Below are 8,864 nucleotides of genomic sequence, written 5' to 3'. Positions count from 1 at the left end.
TGAGAAGGTGATGGCAGTCTTGTTGAACTGCTAATGTTAAGCTTATTTATTGCAACAGTTTGTTGTAACTGCCTAGCATTCAAGATCGTTTCAGACAGATGTTAAGAGTTCACATCTGGATCAAGACTGGGATAGAAACAGGGAAAGACTGGAATAGAAAAGAATAAAGAACAAAGAAGATGCAGTGTTGCGTTCAGTTCTCAGGAATGAGGTGAGAAAAGTTGAGCATGTTTGAACGGGAGAACATTTGAGGAACAATGAGCATAGGTTCAAGGGGCTGATTGGACTACTCCTTTTCCTATGCTCTGATAATATCAACAGATTTAAAGTAGCCCTGGAATAGGTCAAGATGCAAACAAAAAAAAAGCACATTGTTCTCCTTCAGTAAACTTCACTGAATCCACAAGAATTCTGCCTCAGCTGGATTGGAATCAAAAATTGCTAGAAACACAATATTTGTGGGAAGCCCTCAAAAGAAGAGATAGAATATTTACATTTATACTATTTAGTCCAACAAGTTCATTCCAATCTTCCAGACAGCAGCCTGGCCCTCCACAACAAATCATCTTCATCGGCATCCACCGAAGTGGGCATTCTGTATTTTTAAAATGATTTTATGGCGGTTTGGTACATTAATAATATCTGACAATTTAATGACAAAAACACACAATACTAATTGGAGCAGCACACATATTTTCGTTCTTTGTGAACTGCTTTTCTATCAAACATCCACTCATTCCGTTTTCCATTATCGAAATCAATACTAGACACTTTTCGGTGAATGGAAAAGGATAGGCATTTCTGCCTTGCATTGCCATTTTGCACCTTGCCCTCTCTGCCAAAGATACCAGGTTCTTCTTACTTCTGACTTGTCTCACTGCTGAAACCAAACAGAAAGCTAGGACATTTGTTATGGTTGTCGGCAGGCCTTAGTCAAGTCAAGGGAGATAGCACTTACTATCTAACACCTTAAATCAGGGGGAGCCTCTGACACCAGACCAGGGGCATGGATATGATCAGTCAGCAACTTGGGCCAGTCAGAGTCAGGATGTTCTTCATGTAATGGGTAAGAGCTGAATATCAGGCAGCCCGCCATCCATCCAAACTCTTGGAGACTGCTTTCCTCCTGGAATGAGACAGAGATTGATATTACAAGAGATGAAAATAGGTGCACAGGTATTAATTTGGTGCAGATGGGAAGGTGTCCCAAGTGAGTGAGTAGGCTGTGCTGAGTGCATGCAGGATTAGTGGGGCTAGAGTTTGGTGAGGGTGACAGCGAATGTGGGAAGACACTGCAGGCAATAGTGACAGAGGCAGAGTATGAGTCTGGGTGAGAAGTGGGTACAGTCGCAGAATAGAGTTTAGTGTATCAGAGACAAGGTGGCAAATTGGACAATATCACTGGCCTTTTTCCTACATTGTTGGGCATTCGTTCAGGTAGGTTAGTCTGTACTGGCCTGGATAGCAACCTTCCACAAGGTTGACATGCTCTGGACTCACAGCCTGCGCTGCAGAGAAAAGGTCACCCATGTCTGTGCCACCCTGTCAATCAGGGCCCGCAGGTCCCAGCCTGCAAAGTAGGAAGATGATGCTCCCTGTCTGCCATGTCAACGAGAAGTAACCATGCCAACAGTTCCAGACTTACAGAGCTGGTTTGGGTGCACAAGAAGCTTCTAAAGATGGGACAAGTTCCAGGAATGCCAACCCTTCAGTGGATATCCACTGAGTAACAAGTCGTCCCAGAAACAGCATGTTGTAAAAGGCAGACAGAATCAGACATGAGAGATGTCACAGGAGCTGGGCAGGGAGTTAATGAGTTGAGTTAATAAGATTGGGCAAAAAATCTCGCTAGGCTTTGTGGTGAGAAATCTTCCAAAAACTCAACACAAGTCACACTTAGCCAAAAACAGACAAAATATTCAGGCCAGAGATGTTATAATGAGTAAGAAAAAAACCCCTACGCTGATGACAATGATAAGATCCAAGTGACACAGATAATCAAGCCAAACATAGGAATTACTCAAATTTAATACTTGGAGAAGCAAAGAAACAGTACAATAGATTAGCAGCTAACTTAAAAGGACACCCAAAACTTGTTTTTAATATTGTACAATATTATATAAACAAAAGAACAGTAGCTATTGACCAAGATCAAAACTATCCTCATGGCGAATACATGTAATACTTGAAATTCCAAATTAATATTCTGGATCTGAATTTATAAGAACTCATCAATTTAGCAGTCAAAGAAGAGGCAGCAATGATATTGGATATGATAAAAAGAAAAGATGCCATTGATGAGGGTCGAGCTGTGGATGTGGTGTATATGGACTTCAGCAAGGCATTTGATAAGGTTCCCCATGGCAGGCTCATTCAGAAGGTCAGGAGGAATGGGATACAGGGGAACTTAGCTGTCTGGATACAGAATTGGCTGGCCAACAGAAGACAGTGAGTGGTAGTAGAAGGAAAATATTCTGCCTGGAAGTCAGTGGTGAGTGGTGTTCCACAGGGCTCTGTCCTTGGGCCTCTGCTGTTTGTAATTTTTATTAATGACTTGGATGAGGGGATTGAAGGATGGATCAGCAAGTTTGCAGACGACACAAAGGTTGGAGGTGTCGTTGACAGTACAGAGGGCTGTTGTAGGCTGCAGCGGGACATTGACAGGATGCAGAGATGGGCTGAGAGGTGGCAGATGGAGTTCAACCTGGATAAATGCGAAGTGATGCATTTTGGAAGGTCAAATTTGAAAGCTGAGTACAGGATTAAGGATAGGATTCTTGGCAGTGTGGAGGAACAGAGGGATCTTGGTGTGCAGATACATAGATCCCTTAAAATGGCCACCCAAGTGGACAGGGTTGTTAAGAAAGCATATGGTGTTTTGGCTTTCATTATCAGGGGGATTGAGTCTAAGAGTCATGAGATCTTGTTGCAGCTCTATAAAACTTTGGTTAGACCGCACTTGGAATACTGCGTCCAGTTCTGGTCGCCCTATTACAGGAAAGATGTGGATGCTTTGGAGAGGGTTCAGAGGAGGTTTACCAGGATGCTGCCTGGACTGGAGGACTTATCTTACGAAGAGAGGTTGACTGAGCTCGGACTTTTTTCATTGGAGAAAAGGAGGAGGAGAGGGGACCTAAGTGAGGTATACAAGATAATGAGAGGCATAGATAGAGTTGATAGCCAGAGACTATTTCCCAGGGCAGAAATGGCTAACACGAGGGGTCATAGTTTTAAGCTGGTTGGAGGAAAGTATAGAGGGGATGTCAGAGGCGGGTTCTTTACACAGAGAGTTGTGAGAGCATGGAAAGCGTTGCCAGCAGCAGTTGTGGAAGCAAGGTCATTGGGGACATTTAAGAGACTGCTGGACATGCATATGGTCACAGAAATTTGAGGGTGCATACATGAGGATCAATGGTCGGCACAACATCATGGGCTGAAGGGCCTGTTCTGTGCTGTACTGTTCTATGTTCTAATAGGTGCCTGTCCTCAAACAGAAATGTCACCTGGTCCAGATAAGATTTGTTCTAGGTTACTTAGGGGAGTTGGAGCAGAAACTGTGGTCATGTCCACTCAACATGAGTGACTGTTAAATTTCCATCATCTGATGCTGTAAACAGGGCTCTGGGCCACCCTAGTTCTCGATTGCTCATACCCCATTTTGTGACTCCTAACTTATTGCAAGGTATTTTTCAGTCCTGAGATCTGAGATGGCTTTGGCCTGTCCTCACTTCAAGGGTTCCACAGCAACACCTTACATCCTTTTTGCCATTGAACATTGCACAGAAAATGAGAAAATGTAACACACATCCAGTATAAGCTGTTGGTAGAGGAAAGAGCAGAAGGGTGAGAAAGGCTCCCAGCAAAATGCACAGGGAGCAACGATATTGAAGTTTATTTTTGCATCGTGCCCAGATGAATGTTGTGATTGTCAGTGTCTGTATCACACTCAGATATGCCATGTCAGAAAGGAGTTGTCCAGCTAGAAGTTCTCCTCCTCTACACTCTCTCTTTTGGTGGCCAATGTAACTTCTGAGGTAGGATCTTCCTTCATGATGGCAATATGGGGAATGAGCTGCAGACTATAACAAATCTCGACACATGTTCTGCTGAGTGCTGCAAGGATCCTGCAGGTGGTTTGGGCAGCAGAAGCATTGTTTCAGCACAGTAATAGTTTCCTCTATCATTTTGTGTTGTAATGCTGATTTCATTGCGCACATGCTATGCACATCTGCATGATCTGTACACCAGTCACATCATTTATGCATAGCTCGACACTCAAAAGCCATCCTTTTGTTTTCCATGGTACTCCAAATTGATGTCACTGGCATCAAATCACCATTCTGTATTGATTAATGTCATAATGGCATCGTTCCAATGATCCTCAGCATTCACATCCTAAACTCACCAAAGTGGTGCAGCCACCACTCACCACTGTAAGCTATTTTGACCTTCAAGTTGTATCTGAATCAGCCAGATAACTGACTACACTAAGTCAATTTGGCATCCACAAACTATACATACGTATTATATGCTAATATATTTATTCTCAAGGAAGCCAATTCAAGGATAGTGACAAGCTGTCCTCAGTAACCGACGACCGGTCCTGGACTTTTAGTAAATGTGACTGTTCAGAAGGCACAACAATTCCTCTTCTTCCTCAGGCAGCTCAGGAAATTCGGCACGTCCATAAGGACCCTCATCAGCTTTTACCGATGCACCATTGAAAGCACACTGTCCAGGTGCATAATGGCCCATATGGCAACTGCTTGGCCCAGGACTGTTAGAAACTACATCCAGCCTCAAATAATGTAACCTGCAGTGTAACCTCTATGCTTCTAAGTCTTTTTGATTTGTATATCCTTTGCTGGGTGTGATCTGCCTGTACCGCTCATAAACAAAGCTTTTTACTGTAATTCGGTACACGTAACAATCAAATTAAATCAAATCAAACTGTGTATTCAAACATAGTTTTCTAAATATTTATGAAAAGCTCTCACTAGACATAAGTTCAAAGAGCGGGTCTCATTTTATAAATGCTTGAGGTATGTTGGATAGGATTTGGGGGTCATGTGCTGCAATTCAAATCTCTCCAGATTTCCTAGCTATATTTTGTTCCAATCACACCTGCAGATCAATTGATTGGAAAGGAAGTTAGTGATAATCGCACGAGCTGTTGCTGTGGATAGCAAGTTGGAATCCATTTTCACCTTCAAATACAAATCGATTTCTCATGGTTTCCTCTGCAATATTACACTAAAATAACACTTTTCACAGATAGAGACTGGCTGTGAAGAGTAATCATTAACTCTCACACACTCTAAAGAACAACATCATTCAGATTAATTTTTCTGGATGCACTTTATCATGTTTTGTTGTAGGTTATTGGGTGCATACAAGCTGTTACTGTCCATTTTCCAGTTTCCAATTCTGATTGCATTGTGTCCTATATTGTTAGCCAGTTAATCTGGTTCTATACAAAATAGACTTTGTGACATCTCAGTATGTGGCATCATTCTAAACGTCTTTTGCAACTTTCAACGCAAGCAGCATATAAATTAGAGACAACTGATTTTCTATAAACTCCAACTGTGGATATCATTGTAAAGTACCACAGAAAATTACTGCATTAGAAACCTTCCAAGCATATAACAAAACATGATGGCCAATGTGGCATTACAGTCACTTTTCCTAAAATGATCTCAAAGTAGGAACTACTTAAAAGTCATACCTTTATGTACAAGGCAATTTCATATCATAACAAATCAGATCTATATTCACTAATAACGATTGAAAATATTACATATTTTGGCTTTTCAGTTAATCTGGTTCTGTATAAAATATATATTTGCTGAACCAGGCAGGCATACTTCTTTTTAAGAGGATGGGGAGTATAACTACTTATGTGTATCGTGGCTCTTCACATAGGGTTTAGAGACTAGATACACGAAATTGTGATGGAATATAAAGATATTTGTCCTCATACTGAGAAAGATCATCATTCTGGAGCTGCCATTAATCGCAGCATATTAAGAAACATCATCAATAAACAAAATTATGCATTATCTTTCATTACTATACCTCATCAGAACAGTTGTTCCTCCTCCTTGAATGAGAACTAGAAATTGGTCTAACACCAGTTCATACAATGGACATCGCCTATAACCCATTTCATGCTACTGTCAAATTCTTTGAAATATTCAGCTGAGGGATATTATTTTGGTTGAATTAACAGAAATGGTTGATAGTGTGTCTATTATTAAATAATAATAGTGAGTACCTATTTCAATATGTTACAAAGATATAAATGGTAGTCCTAGCACCATCCATGAGTCTGCACAACACACATCGAGCAATGATGTACCCTACTTCAGCATCAAACTCACACAGTCAGCAAATGGCTCCAGTCCTGTTCACAAGGTTACCAATTAATGCATGGAGCTGTGGAAATCCCAGTGTGTATGTTAATCAGTGAATGCAGGCTTGTGGTAGACAACTGAAGAATATCCATGTGAGCAAACTTCTCATCAAGCACATCAAGGAGAAGAAAATGTGAAAAATACCCAGTCTACCTCAAATTATACTGGAAGGAGAAAGTATCTGAAAAATTTCCACAACTAACGAAACTCATCATTTCACATTAATACTATGCAGTAGTAATGCAGCAAGTATTTTCCACTAATAGAAAGCTGCAATTAGCAAACAATTAATTTCATCTAACACACAAATGCGCAATGTGATATGTGAATTTCAGCATCAATGTGATGTGGGTACATAGACCCAAAGTCCCAACTACTAAGAATCATATCAACATCAAATCCCTTCAACTGTTTGTATCAGGCAACCTGTCCTCAACCTGTTATACATGGATATCCCAGAATGCAATCTCCAACATTATCTGCGATTCCATGGCTGGATAACACTCACTGAACAATACTGAATGAGATACAAATTACACCTACAACTAATTTAAGATTATTATGGGCCAGACCAAATCTCCTCAAAATATATCATGGAAGTAGCCCAGACCATAATTTTTATCTTATTTAAAGGCAAGCATAAGGTTCTATGTTCCAAATGTGATTTGTTTGGTCCACTACACGGCTTTAAGCAAAACACACTTTATTTTTATACCACAGTTAAAATATAATCAAAACAAAAAGAAAAATTGGCATAATTTTAACTCTGTTGAAATACTCAACAAAAGAATATATTATTTATCTACTAGTCATCAACTGTTCCAACTTAACCGCATCCCACAAACACACCCTTGGCAATGAAGGGTCTAGGCCAGAAACGTCAGCTTTTGTGCTCCTAAGATGCTGCTTGGCCTGCTGTGTTCGTCCAGCTTCACACTTTGTTATCTTGGATTCGCCAGAATCTGCAGTTCCCACTATCTCAGATTTTCTCATGTGCTAAGTCCAGTCCAGGAGAAAGGAACACCAAAATAATAAAACTGGCAGAAAAGATAGAACTCAAGCTTTTAGCTTCAGTACAGAGAGAGAGAGCTTCAGTACAGAGAGAGAGAGAGAGAGAGAGAGAGCTGTATCTAGCACCTTCAACAGTCAAACTCCCAACTTTTAGTGAAAGAAAACTGTGTCTGTGTGAGCGTGATTCCACCTAGTCATGCTTCTTTTTTTTAATTTTGAGAAAGCACTCAGAGCTCAGAGTTGTTTGTCTACTGCTCCTGAGGTAGATATTCCAGCACCACTGACAACAGCTCTCTGAAAGAGTACAGCACAGAGCAAACTCCTTTAAAAGGCACAGAACCGTCACATTATCTGCCAGGCTTACAATGTGGCTTCTACACTTGTGACAAGTGACATTTGCAGGCCTCTAACCTATACATGTCCAGGCAATGTGCCTCCTCCAACTGAACAAAGACTCAGAGAAATAACTGCTTCTGGTTCATTCTCCAAGACAATTCCATATAAGGTTGGGGGCTCTGGGAGTAGGCAGGGATGGATCATCCATTTGGCACTTCTGGGTGAAGATCAATGCAAATCCTTCAGCCTTGTAATTTTCTTTCACTGTTATGTTGCTCTCCCTCAACACTGAGGCTGGGGATGTTTGTGGAGTCTCCATCTCCTATTAATTGATAAATGATAATTCTCTTCCACCATTCACAACTAAATATGGCAGGAGTGCAAACCTTAGATCTGATCTACTGGTTGCAGGATTGTTAAACCTTATCTGTTGCATGCTTCTTACACTGCTTTGCATGCAAATCATCCCGCACTGTAGCTTTACAAACTTAATTTTTAGAATCAGACTGCAGCAGTTTAAGAAGGCATCTCACCGCTGCCTTCTCAAGGGCAACTAGAGGCAACCAATAAATGCTAGCCAACCAGTGATGCCCACATCCCACAACTGATTAAAAACAATGTATCTGATATTGCTCCTGACATGTCCCCCTACATTATTTATTGAACCAAAGTTGGTTTCCCATCCTGTTGCTTATGGTAAAGTGGAGATATGTCAGACCATGAGGTTGCATATTGTGGCTGAATGCAATTCTTCTGCAATGGATGGCATACACACCTGCTGTGTGTGCCCAGTGTTGCTACATCTGTTCAAAATCAGATCCATTTCGCACACATTAGCAGTGCTATACAATGGACGATATCCTCAATGTGAAGATAAAACTTTACCTCCATAACAACTGTGCGGTGGTCACACTTACTGATACCTTTAGGGGTGGCATGGTGGCTCAGTGGTTAGCACTGCAGCCTCACAGCACCAGGGACCCGGGTTCAATTCCAGCCTTGGATAACTGTTGGTGTGGAGTTTGCACATTCTCCCCGTGTCTGCATGGGTTTTCTCCAGGTGCTCCGGTTTCCTCCCACAGTCCAAAGATGTGCAGGCTA

This window comes from Stegostoma tigrinum, chromosome 24 (assembly GCF_030684315.1).
Source record: "Stegostoma tigrinum isolate sSteTig4 chromosome 24, sSteTig4.hap1, whole genome shotgun sequence".
In the NCBI taxonomy this organism is placed as follows: Eukaryota; Metazoa; Chordata; class Chondrichthyes; order Orectolobiformes; family Stegostomatidae; genus Stegostoma; species Stegostoma tigrinum.
Note: the sequence above shows the minus strand (reverse complement) of the source record.